Source organism: Lissotriton helveticus, chromosome 2_1 (genome assembly GCF_964261635.1).
Source record: "Lissotriton helveticus chromosome 2_1, aLisHel1.1, whole genome shotgun sequence".
Taxonomy (NCBI): domain Eukaryota; kingdom Metazoa; phylum Chordata; class Amphibia; order Caudata; family Salamandridae; genus Lissotriton; species Lissotriton helveticus.
The window spans coordinates 1,555,683,687-1,555,699,029 of record NC_136059.1 but is presented as its reverse complement, the minus strand read 5'-3'; the positions used below and the strand labels follow the sequence as shown (position 1 = coordinate 1,555,699,029).

The following is a 15,343-nucleotide window of genomic DNA, read 5'->3' as shown; positions in this document are numbered from 1 at the left end:
CATCAGAAGTAGGTTGTGGTTATTCCCGCTACTTTCTGGTACCAAAGAACGATGGAGGATTTTGTCCTACCCTGGATCTGCACCTTCTCAACCTCTTCTTGAAGAAATTCGACCAAGTTTGTCTGCCCAAGATTCGGGGAGACTCAGTGGTAGTGGTGGACTTGAAAGACGCACATTTCCACATCGCTGTCCTGCTGCCTACAGACGCTGTCTGCGGTTCACGGTGGCCCTCAAGCACTCTTCCTTTGCTGTGCTACCTTTTTGCCATACCAGCACCCCACAGGTGATGGCGTGGGTCGCAGCTCATCTGCTGAGGTCTTGGTTTTCAGTCTTCCCCCTACCTCAACAACTGGTTGAAGGCATGCTAACCCCATTCTGTTGTCACCCACCTTCAAACTACGGCGAACCTCCTGCACTCGCTGGGGTTTACCATTAAAATGAAGTCTCACCTGGCTCCCTCTCAGGCGCTCCCTTTCATCGGAGCTGTCCTCAACACCTTGTTTCGGGCGCATCTTCCAGAGTGGCGGGTCCAGGCTATTGAGGCTATGATACTGATGTTTTAGCGTCTCTCCTGGATTTCGGTGAGCCTGACTCTGAGGTTGTTGAGCCTCATGGCCTCCTGCTGGTGACACATGCCCACTGGCATTGCAGTGGTACTTGAAGGCATAGTGGGCGCGGTATCGGGGAAATCTCTCCGACATGGTCCATCTCTCTGAAGGAACTGCGAAAGGCCTGCAGTGGTGGCTAACAAACCGCGATTGGGTCAGTGTCGGACCCCTCTCCCTTCCCCAGTCAGTTCTAAAGGTGGTGACAGATTGTAGGAAGTTGGCTCTGTATATGTTATACCACTAGGTGGTTATACTGTGCACAGACCAGTGATTCCCCCAGAAGTGTACAGGGCTCAATGCAAACCCAAACCCCCTATAGGTGGTAGTGACTCTGGAATTAATAAGGTACCTGCCCAATAAGCAAATGAATATTTCTTGTGTGATGTTGTCCCAACTAATGATATGAGACCCCTTAAATGAGTGAAGATAATGGAGATGCCCGAACTGCTAACTAGTATTAACAAGCATTGGCATAGCCAATAGGTCTTGCTTTTGGGACCTTATAAGTATTTAGATATGCAGCACAATATCCTTGGTGCAACAACATCAACTGTTGCCATTTGCACAAACAATGTTCTGATATATAATCGCTCACTTATAATTGACAAAGGTTATTTTTATATAACAGCAAAATGAATTTGTTTTTATCAACAAAAAAAAATTATGTATCTTAACCTGTGTGTACTTTTATGGATGAATTAATTCCGAATAAAGATCAAAAAAAAAAATCAACTGCTGCATGGGTAAACTGTTGCATGGCTATGCCAATGCTTCTTTTGAGAAGTTGATGACAGAGGGGTTGGTCCACAGTGATTGTGTTTTTTGTTTTCTTGAATCTTGGTGTTTTAAGAAGCAAGTTGTCTCAACTTTTAAAGGTGTTGCCTCCTTGCGATGGTCAGGTTTTGTACAATGTAGTTGTGGGGTGCCAGAATTAGAGTTTTGTATGTGATGCAAGCACATTTACAAAAGATTCTTGCTTCAATGGGGTAGCCGCATCAGTGACAACCGTATTGGTCGAAATGTGGGCAAAATTTCTTGTATTGGTAGCTGTCCTAACTTTGACAATGAGGGTTGCATTTAAGGGCTCTGGGTGTACATTTAGAAACTCAGCTAGAAGGTAATTTGTATAGTGAATCCTGAACAGTACAAATGATTGGATTTTTAAGTTTTAAATCTACTATAGGTATATTGGTTTGATTCTGCGGAGGAGCGCAAGTTGAAATTGTTTCCCTTTCCCATGTTATTCATGTGTAACTAAATATTAGGTTTAACGAAATAAGGGCAACGTGATTTTGGAGACTCGAAGTTTGTGAAGTTGAAATTCACACCATTGATTTCATGACTGAATGGGAATAGTGCAATTCGGTAATGATATTATGAAACACTCAGGACAGTGCTGCTCAGCTCCTTTCTCATATAGAATATTTTTACAAGGGTCACATGCATGACTATTATATCAAATACGTCTGAAGTCTAGAAGGATCATTGGGCATGCAAAACCTCGGTCCAAGGTCCGAAGGGCATGGTCTCTATTTTTAATGTTGTGTGTGTCACAAAGCTGCACTCTGGCTGGGAACCAGATTACTTCTCAGTAAGTGGGTATTTTGTTTCGATGAAATGTTTGAGAAGGGTTAAGAAGATTAACATTTTGCAGTAAAGCAGGATGGAGATGATTATCTTTGTGTTCTAGGGTGTACACAAGACATTTGAGAGGAGAGCGGCAAGCCATTTCAAAATGAATTGTTTTGGGGGTTTTTGTTGCATTTTTATATGGCTCGAACTCGACCCCATGTTATCAGAGCGCTTTACAGGAGTACCAGTTGCCTTACAAACACACATTCATTTTTATATTTTGAGGCACGGGGAGAGAATTCCCCAGAATCAGAGGATGCTTGCGCCGCCCGCCAGACTCTATCCTAGTACCCCCGCTTCAAGGTCTGCCTTTTTAGCCTTTTAGCCACATCAGTCTGGCATACTTACACCATAAAACCTGAGGATTTACTCTAGGAGGAGTGGGAACTGTACATAGACGTATTCAGAAAGATACTAGTGAATTGTACTAGATAACTAATTTGTTACACTCTCAAATTCACTTTACACTCTCGATAAATCGAAGGTGGACCACTTGCTTCTGTTGAAAGCAACCCTTCTCCTCCAAACCTGTTGGTGTTCTCGTCATGCCTTCGGCAGATTGCATCCATTATAAATGAAGTGCCATATCTACTGTGGATGCTGTCATTGCTGTTCGCGGGGGTCCGGACCACAGATACCAGACTGCCTTGCTGCCAGGAGGATGAGCTTGAATGTAGCCATACTTCCACGCGCCCGGGTATAGACTTGGCCAACAGCGGGCCCCGGCATTGCCCGGAAGAGGCTGGACCGCGCCTTTCAGTGTTGGCGTCTTCGGGTAAGGTGGGTCGGAAAATCTCTCCACTGCGAGTTTGTAATAAAACTTCTATTCTGACACTTCTTAACTCTGCTGTGGGAGCCATTAATGATATAATCTCGAAAGTGGAGGGTGAAATGTGATATACATGTGACCACAAATAAGGAGGCAGTTATTATAGACCGTCTACCAGAGCTCGTTTTATATTGTGCAGAGTGGGGGGATGAATTTGGTGATTATTGAAGTGGAGGTTCATCAAACGAAGGCTTATGAACCTTTCTTACCCCTTACTTACGGCAAAAAAAGTCACTTGAGCCTGCATCTAACTGCAGTTAATTCAGGCCTGCCAAATGTTTGGGAGGGGAAGCTCAGCTGAACCTATTTTCAGATGATAATCTAATCATTTGGATTCTAGGTTGGATGGGTCTGGGAGGGTATGCAGAACAGGGAGCATTGGAGGCCAGGAGCTTCTGTTCAGTACTGCATGCCGTACAGAGATGCTGGACACAAACACAAGATTGCTAGGGTGAATGTACTGAGGACTCACCAGCGATGCCCAGCAGCCACACCCTCAGAGTTTCTCCAGGGAGCATCACCAGCAGCTGCCGGGGGTCCAGCCCATGCTTGCGCTGCAAATGCAAACAAAAAGAAGCTGCGCTGCCGTGAAAGTGACACAGCTGTGCGGCAGTGAAAATGATTAGACGTGTGGCGGCGACTGAGTTGGAGTGTTAAGAGCAAGGGGGTGGAGGAGCATGCTGTGAGGCTTAATGAGCCATGAAAGAAAGGCAGATGGCGGCTGCGCATGTGCACACATGCGTAACCGCAAGGCCAGCAAAAGCCTCTGGTAGCACTTTGAAAACCCCCCTTCTAAATGTCTTGCAGTGCAACACGTGCGCTGGTTCAGGCGAGACCTAAAAAGGAGATGGATTGTGCCATAAGCGAGCTTGAGGACAGTGTAGTAAACTCATTGGTCCTCGAGCAATCAACTTTTATCCATAAAAAATTCTTTGTTCTCCTGCTTACATATTTTATTAAGCAGGGTAGACCTAAAGAGGCCGTAAACCGGAAAGCCGCCCACTGGTTTAACAAAGATTGTAGAGAAGCACGTGTAGTGCTAGGGGTAGCTGTTAAAGCAGGTGATCCTGTAGTAGTTAGAGTAGCTAGGTATAATTATAGGAGTACCCAGATAAAGGCAAAGAAAATATGGGATGACAAAAGATGGCAGAAACTCAGAGGCCTGTGCCACAAGAAATCCCAAACCCTTATGGAACGTATTTAAATGGGATCGAGGAGGTCCAGCCCAACAGCCCCAAAACCATGTATCTCAGGAGGATTGGGTTAGCCATTTCATACCCCAGTATGCCTTAAGTGTGGATGACGAGTGTGATATCACTCGTTCTTCAGGACGAGGCCTTTAGTTTGGCTGAGGCACTTAGAGCCTTAATGGCTGGGAAAGCACCGGGCCCAAACGGTATCCCTGGGGATGTATTTTTCCATGACAAGGAAAGTTGGTGCTGGTATATTCACAGGGTGTGCCTGTCCCCAACTCCTGGAAAGGAGCAGAAATTATACCGGTTTATTAAGAAAGGGGACAAATCCCACCCAGGGAACTATAAGCCCATCAGCCTAATAGACTCCTCGCAGAAGGTAATGGGGAGACTAGCGCTCAACAAGGTTCAAGAATGGATTGAAGTGCTTAATATCTTAGCGCCACTGCAAGCAGGGTTCATGGCTTTTACAAGCACCATTGACCAGGTGTTAAAGTTCATTCTTCTTTATTGGAAAACGGTGACTTTGGGCAAGGGCAGCTTATATGCTGCTTTCGTTCACCTGAAGTCAGCTTTTGATCTTGTACCTCGTTCCAAACTATGGGTGATATTGCATGAAATGGAGATGCCAACTGAACTATTGACCCTTCTCATCAGATTACATAAGAACTATGCTAAAATTCGATGAGGCTTACAGGGCCATGTCACTAACCCTTTCCCAGTTGAAAGAGGTGTGCGACAAGGTTGAGTGAATGCACCAACGCTATTTTCTTTATACATCAATAGAATAGTGAATTGCATGCGATCTATTCCTACAGATGCCCCAATACTAGCAGGTGAAAAAATCCCCATATCAATGTTGGCAGACGACACATTGATAATTTCCAAAACCCCAAGTGGTCTCCAGAGAACCCTGATGATCTTTGAGGAGTTCTGCCTGAATCTGGGCTTGGAGGTCAATGTATCAAACGAAACTTATGGTTTTTAACCTGCACAGGGTTTTTAAGGGGGGTATTCAAATGAATGATCGCCCGCTAGAGCAGGTTAAAGAGTTTACTTACTTGGGGGTTAACATCCAGGTTGACCTGAAATGGAACCATCAAATTGATCTGGCCTCCTTAAAACACCGGCAAATGTCGGGGTTTCTGATAGATACATCTGCCAGTGGATTCCTCACCTTGTGAATATCCCCCTACGTCAGGAACGTTCGGAAAACTCTTTTGTAGCACGCCGTCGTGGACGACGTCACAGGAGCACGGCATCGCGCGCGACTCCGGCTGACGTCACCGACCCCTTATTAGGCCTACGTCGGCGTGATGACATCAGTTCCCTTTTTTCTGCATCGTCGACGCTAAAGGTTTCTTGGGATCTCTTGTGTTGCGGATAGTAACTTTGTTGCTATTTGTGTGTTTCTGTATCTTTTTCGAGCTGTTGTCTTTCGTCGAAGATGTTGTCGAAGAAGACAGGTTTAAAGCAGTGTGGATCGTATGCCAGGATGATGTCCATTACCGATCCTCATAATGATTGCTTGTGGTGTCTGGGCTCGGACCACGATGTCGGAGGCTGTTGATCCTGTTCTAAGATTAACCCGAAGGCTCTGCGTGAGCGAGAGGCTAAACTCCTTCTGGCCAAGGTAAAAGGGAAGGATGCCAAGAGGTCTTTGAGGTCAAGATCCAGACGCTCGAGGTCGAAGCCGAAATCGAAGTCGAAGACTAGGTCGAGGTCTCGATCGAAGTCTGCTTCGGGACATGCTTCGAGTTCCTCGAAGAAAAAACATAAGAGGAAGAAGCATAGCTCGAGGCACCATTCCGGCAGGGAGTCTGACTCAAAGAAGAGGACTTCATCTCGTAAGCATCATAAGGACTTTTTGTCTCCCTCGCCATCTCGTGAGCCTGAAGGTGAAGCCTCGCCTTTTCAGTCTCGAGCGCCATCTCCGGATCCGGGACCGGATCCGTGTCTGTCTTCTGCGCATGAGTAAGAAGACGTTGAAGAACCGCAGGCTTCGGCGACTCCGGTGCTTCATCGAGAGGAACAGGAGGGTCAAGAATAACCGATTCCAGTGCAGCCTCCTACGGAGCAGCCAGTGGGTTTGTACCCTCAGTTTCCTGGTCCTGGACAGGACCCCTCGCATTTCCTTAATGCTGTGTATGGCGTGTATGCGAGAGCAATGTACCCCACTGGTGCACCGGCTGGTCCCATGGGTCCATTGTCGTACAACTTGGGTGTCCCTCAAGCTTACGCTCTGCCACCGTTCATGCCGTCGCCATATCCACCTTGGCTTGGTTCGGCGCCGCCGAGGTCATCGACTCCGCACACGGCTTCGCCGGCTCCGGAGCGACATCTGATTCGAGATTCGACGCCGGTTCCAGCTTCCCATTCTCCGGCTGTTCCAGTTCCTCACTCGACTCCGTCGTAGTCGCTACCGGATCCGACGACTTCGGTTCGGTTGGAGTGGTCGAGGCGTAGAGCACAGCGTCTCTTGGAAGAGAAGAGATATGAGGATCCTGAGGTGGAGGAAGGTGAACTTCAGGATCAGGAAGAAGATTATTTTGATGAGCTGCATAGTGCAAGTGGTTTGGAATTTTCACCTGAATGGGTTGCCTGCAGTTTCTGATGCACCCTCTAAGGATGTGGCTCCATATCATGTTGTGATTAAAAAGGCTGCAGAATTGCTGAACTTAACTTTGCCTTCTGTGGAGTTTAAATCTAACATCCTTACTGAGGTTCTACATTCTCCTTCTTCTGTTGGTGAGCCGACTCTCCCGTTCACGGAGGCTCTCACTGAACCGATATTGGAAGTCTGGAAAAAGCCTTTGACTGCTCCTGCGGTGTCTAGAACAGTGGCGAGACGCTATAGGGTGGCACCTGGTGACCCGGAGTTCTTAACTTCTCATCCTTCGCCAGAAAGTCTGGTTGTTCAGGCGGCTTGCTCAAAGAGGACGACAGGTGCATTTCCCCAGGTTCCAGGGGATAAGGACTCTAAAAGGTTGGATCAGAATGCTAAGAAGGTATTCTCGTCAAGTAGCATGGCCCTAAAATCGACAAATGCTACTTGTCTGCTGGGCAGGTATGTACATGCTTTGATGGACACGGTTAAGCAGTTATAATCTAAGCTTCCGGAGGAGGATGGGAAGAACTTCAACGAGGTAGTGTCTGACACGCAGGCTGCGGCTCGCCAGGTGATTCAGAGTGGCATGGACACGGCGGACTCTGTGGCTAGAATAATGGGATCTTCAGTCGCCACTAGAAGGGCCGCTTGGTTAAAATAGTCTGAATTTTCATCTGATGTCCAGGCTGCTCTGATGGATTTGCCTTTTGATGGCACTGGCCTTTTTGGGAAGAAGGCTGACGCTGCCCTAGAAAGGTTCAAAGATAGCAGGGCGACTGCGAGGTCTTTGGGCTTACAGACTAGAGGCTCTACCACCAGGAAATTCAGAGGTTTTGGAAGGTCTACTTTTCGTACCTATAAGCAGAGCCAACAGCAGCAGCAAAGGCCGAATCCTTTGTACAAGTCCTATAGAGGTGGACAAAGGGATCGTGCCCGTGGTCGTCAAGCCTCCTCCTCCTAAACTTCCTCCTCTAATACCCACCCCCCAACTAAATCGGCAAAGCAGCCCTAGATCCACCATTCCCGATCATGCGGGTCCTGTAGGGGGTCGGCTTACCTATTTTCTACGAGACTGGGAATCTGTTACATCAGATCTTTGGGTTCTCAATCTCGTAGAGCATGGGTATGCTCTTCCCTTTCGGGAATTTCCCCCGAATTACCCTCCTTGCCAAGGTTATTGTTCGGAGGACCACCTGCTTCTCTTGCAGGAAGAAGTCTTGGCTCTTTTCAGAAAGGGTGCGATAGAGGTGGTTGTGGAGAAGAGGGGTCAGGGATGCTACTCCCGGTATTTCCTGATCCCCAAGAAGGATGGCAGGCTTCGTCCAAACCTGGACCTCAGGGTTTTGAACCCCTTTCTCAAACAGGAGAAGTTCAAGATGCTCACTCTTGGGCAGGTTCTTCAGGCGCTGTTGGAAGAAGACTGGATGGTGTCGATCGACTTGCAGGATGCCTATTTTCATATTCCGATCCTGAAGTCGCACAGGAAGTATCTCCGTTTTACGGTGGGTTCGCAACACTACCAGTTTGCGGTCCTTCCATTTGGACTTACTACTGCACCTCGAGTCTTCACCAAGGTGATGGCATTGGTGGCTGCGCATCTCAGCAGGTCGGGGATTCCAGTGTTCCACTATCTGGACGACTGGCTGATCAAAGCAGAGTCGCCGGAGAAGGTGCTCCCATCATCTGCAAGAGACAACTCAGTTGTTGCACAGGTTGGGTTTTTCTTTTCTTTTTTTTTTTTTCTTTTCTTTTTTTTTTTTTTTATTGAAATTAACAACAAAACATAGTACACAAGGCAAAATTACAGTAGTGGTGATCCTGAGTCCACGTGGGAGCAGCTCCGACCAGTACAGTACGCACAGTGTGGTGAAAAGCATTAACGATGAGGGGGAGTGGCAGCGAGGAAACAATGCAATATATACAGTCGATACAAAACGCAGGGAATGCCAATTAGGGGGACAAGGGAACATCCGGGGTAAAATCATGTGGAGGAGTACATATATTTCCATGATAAGCATTCCACTGTGACCAAATTCTGTTCCACTTTCTGGGTCTGCCCCGAGACAAATAGTCTTTTCCCTAAACATGCACCAGTCCATGTTCTCCTTCCACGCCAATACAGTGAGCGGCCTGTGGGAGCCCCATAGCTGTGCAATATCCCTCTTAGCAATCATATTGCCGAGCGGCATTATAATTGTTCGGTTCCCACACATTCAAGAGACCGCGCCGGGCCTCTGGTAGAAGCGGAACCCCCGTGACCCTCTCCATAATCGCATGCACTCTGGACCAGAAATCAACCACATCAGGACATTCCCACAAAATGTGAAGGAAGGTGCCTATCACGCCGCAGCCACGCTTACACAGCCCATCCAAAGAATAGCCCATTCGAACCAGACTCGGACCAGTGACATACACACGATGAAGGATCTTAAGTTGGACGAACCGAAGGCGGGCAGGTATGGCAACCTCCTTAGGCGAGGACAATGCAGATTGCCAGTCCTCATCGTCCAATTCCAAGCCGTCGGCAATCCATAAAGCCCTGAGGTGCACAAGCAGGTCGATTCTAGTGTTTAATTTTTTATAGATCAATGAAATAGTACTATCGGGTACATAGCCATCAAGGATACGGTCCTCGAGAGGCGAGGATTCGGGAATAGCAGTCCCCACAGCAAAGACTCACAGCAGGGCATGACGTACTTGAGCGTATCTAAAGAATTCCCTGTCTCCAAGCTCATATTCCGCCTTGAGTACCTCCAAGGTCTTCACATTTCCTTTAGACCAGAGGTCACCCACCTTGCTTAGACCAATCATGTCCCATTTATCAAAGCCTTTCGTTCGCCACCAATTGCCCAAACCTTTGGAAGCATACAATGGAGTAGCGCGCGTCAACCTGTCACACCATCCCAAGGCCGCATTCGCATCGTGCCACACTCTTACAGCGATTTTTGTGGGCCCGGTCAATGTCCTATGGAGCCCCTTAGAATATAGCGCTCTACTAAAATTCCCACCGGGCAAGAGGTATTTGTCCATTTCAAAGGCCGGGGTAGGACCGGGAGCGTAAGTTGCGTGGTTGACAGCACTCAATTGAGAAGCCCAATAGTAGTGCTTGATGTCTGGGAGGGCGATGCCCCCATCATACCACGGAAGCGTGAGCTTAGACAGAGCAATTCGCGTGCGCCCGTCCCAGATCAGCAGCCTCTGCAGGTGCTCAACTTCACGAAAATAACCGGATGGAATGGGGTCAAAAAATTTTGGGAGTGCATATAAAAATCTGGGTAGCGATATCATTTTGTGGCGACAAAGGCAACTGACGCCATCGTGCAACGTCAAGCTTGAGTCGGTGAAGAGGGGGTAGTAAATTGCGTTCATAGCGAACTGCGGGATCAAGAGAAATATAAATCCCCAAGTATTTAAAGCCAGTGTCAGCAATTTGAATTGGGAATCTGCGAGGCAGTGGAGGAAGATCACCGGACAAAACATAGACGCATGATTTTGTCCAATTAATAATGAGCCCTGAGTTCTTCCCAAAGGAGGTCAGAACATCAAAAAGCACATTAAGGGATTTCTGAGGGAATGTAAGGTATAGGAGGATGTCATCCGCGTATAGCGAGATTCGATCCTCAGTCGGGAGTCCACCTAATGCCTTTCATTGAAGGCGCCCAACGGAGCCACTCCGCCAATGGCTCCAAAGCAAGGGCAAAAAGCAACGGGGACAGCGGGCAACCTTGCCGAGTGCCTCGCCCAAGTGTAAAAATACCGGAGACCTTCCCGTTTACAACCACCTGGGCGAGGGGCTTTTCATAAAGAAGCTTCACCCAGGCTATGAATGTCGGCCCAAACCCAAATTTGGAAAGGGCCGCCCACAGATAAGGCCATTCTATAGTGTCAAAAGCCATAGTGGCGTCCAAAGAGGCCAAAATGGCCGGCTCAGTTAGAGTCGCAGCTCTCGCGAGAACTCCGTGAAGTCTCCGAAGATTAAGGGCGGTATTCCGGTGTGGAATAAAGCCGGATTGATCCGGATGGATCAAGTCGCTAATCACCGTAATCAACCGATTACCTTACAATTTGGCCAGTATTTTAGGTTCGGCATTGAGTAATGAAATGGGCCTATACGAGGAGCAGCGATCGCGCGGCTTACCCTCCTTGTGAAGTACAACGATGGTAGCTAGTCGCTGATCAACGGGGAGGGAACCAGAATCGAAAGCCTCAAGAAACATACTCCTCAAGTAGGGCGCCATTTTGTCGGGTCCCAGCTTATATAGTTCAATGGGCAAACCATTGGGACCCGTTGCCTTGCCAGAACGAAGGGAACGTATGGCAACAGCGACTTCATCTATCTTAAAAGGCGCATCCGGTAGGTCTCTATCTGCATCAGAAAGGCGAGGCAGTGCAATGTCTCGCAACAACAATTGGGTATCCTCCTCGTCCCTGTCACTGACCGAGGCGTACACAGTTCGGAAATGGCAGGTTGGGTTTTTCGATCAATGTACCCAAGTCTCACCTGGTGCCCTCCCAGCGCAACCTGTTCATAGGTGCGGTACTGGACACAACTGTGTGTCATGCATTCCCTCCTCCTCAAAGGATTCGCGACATACATGAAATGATACCTTTGTTTCACAATGGAGCGGTCGTTCCAGTCCTGAAGATCCTTCGTCTGCTCGGTCTTATGGCTTCTTGCATTCTGTTGGTCAACCATGCACGCTGGCACATGAGGGCACTCCAGTGGTGTCTCCTCAGGCAGTGGTATCAGCACAACGGGGATCTCGGGGAGTCAGTGAGGATCTCCAGAGAAAGTGCGGCGGATCTGTCTTGGTGGGGCGTGGAAGGCAATCTGTCTCAAGGAAAGCCTTTTCATCTGCCTCCATCGGTGGCCATAGTGATCACGGATGCATCCACTCTAGGGTGGGGTGCTCATCTTGGGGAATCTGGAGGTCAAGGGTCTTTGGTCTCCAGAGGAAAGGTTGCTTCACATCAACCTTCTGGAATTGCGGGCCATACGTTTGGCACTCAAGGCCTTCCTCCCTTCCCTTCGCGGTCGGTCGGTTCAAGTCCTGACGGACAACACCACCGCGATGTGGTATGTCAACAAGCAGGGAGGAGTAGGGTCGCGGTGTCTCTGCAGAGAGGCTCTGCGGTTCTGGTCCTGGGTTCAGGATCATCAGATTTGTCTGATGGCAAATCATCTGGCCGGGGTTCTGAACGTACGTGCAGACACTCGGTCTGCAGTTCTCGGCCGACCACGAGTGGAGGCTTCACCCAGAGGTGGTTCGTCACGTTTTCCAGACGTGGGGAACTCCTCAGGTGGACCTGTGTGCCACTTACGAGAATGCTCACTGCCCATCATTCTGCAGTCTTCAGTTTAGATGCAAGGAGCACTGGGGGACGTGTTTCAGTTGAGTTGGGACTCGCAACTCCTTTACGCGTTTCCTCCCATACCCTTGATTCCTCGGGTTCTGAGGAAGATTCGCCAAGACCGGGCCCAAGTTATATTGATCGCCCCGGATTGGTCCAGAGGGGTGTGGTATACAGATCTTCTCAACCTCTCCTCGTGCTCGCCGCTCCGTCTCCCTCACAGGGCAGATCTCCTCTCCCAGATGAAGGGGCAGGTTCTACACCCCCACCTCCAGACCGTACACCTTCATCCCTGGAGATTGAACGGGGCAACCTGAGTTCCTTTTCTCTCCCGTGCGATGTGGTGGATGTCATCTTATCAGCCAGGCGTGTCTCTACCAAGTCCATTTATTCTTATAGATGGTTGAAATGTGTTGCTTGGTGCGGGGAGAAGTCCGTAGACCCTTTAAGGGCTCGTTTGTCCAATATACTACAATTTGCGCTTTCTTTGGCCCAGCAAGATTTTGCGGTGGCAACTATCAAAGGTTATTTGTCAGCCTTATTGTCTTTCCTTTGTTTGCCAGACCAGCCCTCTTTATTTAAATCATCTATTGTTTTACGTTTCATTAAGGGCCTTACTAATAAATTTCCTCCTACACCTTTTATTGTACCTCAATGGGACTTGAACCTTGTTCTTACGTTCTTGATGGGTTCGCCTCTTGAACCCTTACACTCCTGTCCCTTGAGACTTTTGTCTTTTAAAACTGTTTTTCTGGTGGCAATTACCTCGGCAAGGAGGGTAAGTGAGCTTCAAGCTCTTAGCTCAAAGCCCCCCTTCTTGACCATTCATGTTGATAGAATGGTTCTCAGGACCAGGGCTGCTTTTCTGCCTAAGGTGGTTACTCCTTTCCATCTAGGACAGTCCATTACCCTCCCTACCTTTTATCTCCCCCCCCCCCCCTTCACCCTTCCAAGGAGGAGGAGAGGCTTCATCGCTTGGACCCCAAATGGGCGGTCAGTTTCTACCTGGACAGGACAAAGGAGTTCAGGTTGGATGACCAGCTGTTCGTTGGATTTGCAGGCTGCAGGAAAGGTAGATTGGTGCACAAGCGCACTCTTTCAAGATGGATAATATTATGCATCAAGATCTGCTACTCCCTGGCGGGTAAGGACCCTCCTGAGGGTATAAGAGCTCACTCTACTAGAGCAAAGTCTGCTACTTCTGCTTTATCTAGAGGTGTACCTGTTGAGGATATTTGCAGAGCCGCGACTTGGTCCTCCCTCCACTCGTTTGCAAAGCATTACTGCTTGGATACCGAGGTGAGGAGGGATGGCCACTTTGCGCGTTCTGTCCTCCAGGATTTTCTGGTATAGGAAGGTGGACACCCTCCTCCGGGAGTGGGGACTGCTGTGGGACTCTATTCACAAGGTGAGGAATCCACTGGCAGATGTATCGATCAGAAGAACAAGTTACTTACCTTCGGTTACGCTTTTTCTGGTAGATACAGTATCTGCCTGTGGATTCCTCACTGACCCACCCGCCTCCCCTTTGTCCACTTTGCTATACCCGAGTTTATGTACTTTTATGTATATTTATATTTAGATATATATTTTGGGTTTTTGATACCTTTGCTACGCACTATGTGTGCAGTTTTGAATTGTATGTATTATGTACATTGTATATTTGCTGTCATTGGTCCGTCCGGGTGCCTCGAAGGCATGGAAAAAAGGGTGGGACTGATGTCATCACGCCGACGTAGGCCTAATAAGGGGTCGGTGACGTCATCCGGAGTCGCGCGCGATGCCGTGCTCCTGTGACGTCGTCCACGCCGGCGTGCTACAAAAGAGTTTTCCGAACGTTGCTGACTCAGGGGGATAGTCACAAGGTGAGGAATTCACAGGCAGATACTGTATCTACTATAAAAAGCGTTACCGAAGGTAAGTAACTTGTATGTTGCACACTGAATATAATAACACATACCTCATTCTCAAAGCCAGTCCGGTTCTTGAGATTTATAATATGAAAGTTATCAGCTCAGCCCTCTATGGATCAGAGCTTTGGGGCTGTGAGAACCTATCCAAGCTCACTTTATCAGAAAATAGGTTTTTGAGAAAAATTACCAGTTTACCACAGAGTACCCCAATGTGTCCTTTATTGTACGATCTAGGGAGAAAATCAATAAAAGATATAGCTAAACTGCATCCTCTTTTGTACTAGCAGAGACTCTGGACTACTCCAGAACTGGCAGTTTATGCGGCTGGTTTCCAAGATACAATATGGGCAGATACTTTTCATCATATAAAATGGCTACGGGAGGTTAGAGATACTTTAGCAAGTATTTGCATGAAATCACTGTGGGAAGATCAAATAAACTCCACCTTTCCAACGAAAGATTTTGAAAGACAAATTTTGGGAAATGATACTGTATAATATACTTAGAAATAGTGTGGTGTCCACTCTAACTGGAGCTTTCCTGGAAAGTAAACTAATCCCCAGTTTGGAATTATATTGCGGTTTTGTGATTAAATCCCATGACCAGAAGCTATATTTTCAGTTTAGGGTGGGCTCACTGCTACTGAGAGTATTTTCTACTAGATGGGCTAAACCCAGTGTTAATTTGTTCCCGGTATGTCAGTCTAGTAAAGAATCGCTGACCCACTTATTGTTTGTTTTGTTTACTCTGTTCCACGTCCGGTCTGGTTGGCACCAATCTGCAAGCTCTTAGGAACAAGAAGGTCTAGCAAAGCAGAAAGAATTGCACAAACTGACACATCAACACCGATCGTCATAGCGATGGCAAAATATCTGGGGTGGTCATGGGCAATAAGATCACGTTCTCTTTGTCCAGTAGAAGGATAAAAAAAAGGCAGTGTTTAACTACACCCTAACTAGCTAATGTAGTAGATTTTAGGTTAAATTAAGTGCCTGTCCTAATCAATTGAGCTTTAATTGTAAATTGTACTCTTTTAAAAAAAAAAATTGTTTATTATGAGCTTTTTACGGGGTTTATAATGTTTTATCTACCAATTTTAAGATCATCTTATTTGTCCTCCAATTCAGGCTTTGTATCACATAGCGCTTGGACGCCTCCGGGCAACAATTTGCGCTTTATAAATTCACAAGTTTACAGTTTACATTCGA

At 47.6% G+C, this 15,343-nt stretch overlaps 1 protein-coding gene across 1 annotated transcript in view; it reads left to right on the top strand.

Moving 5' to 3' along the window:
* Positions 1–15,343, top strand: part of DNAJA1 (DnaJ heat shock protein family (Hsp40) member A1) — a 165,884-nt gene that overhangs the window by 116,042 nt on the left and 34,499 nt on the right. The gene's annotated exons all lie outside the window — the stretch shown is intronic.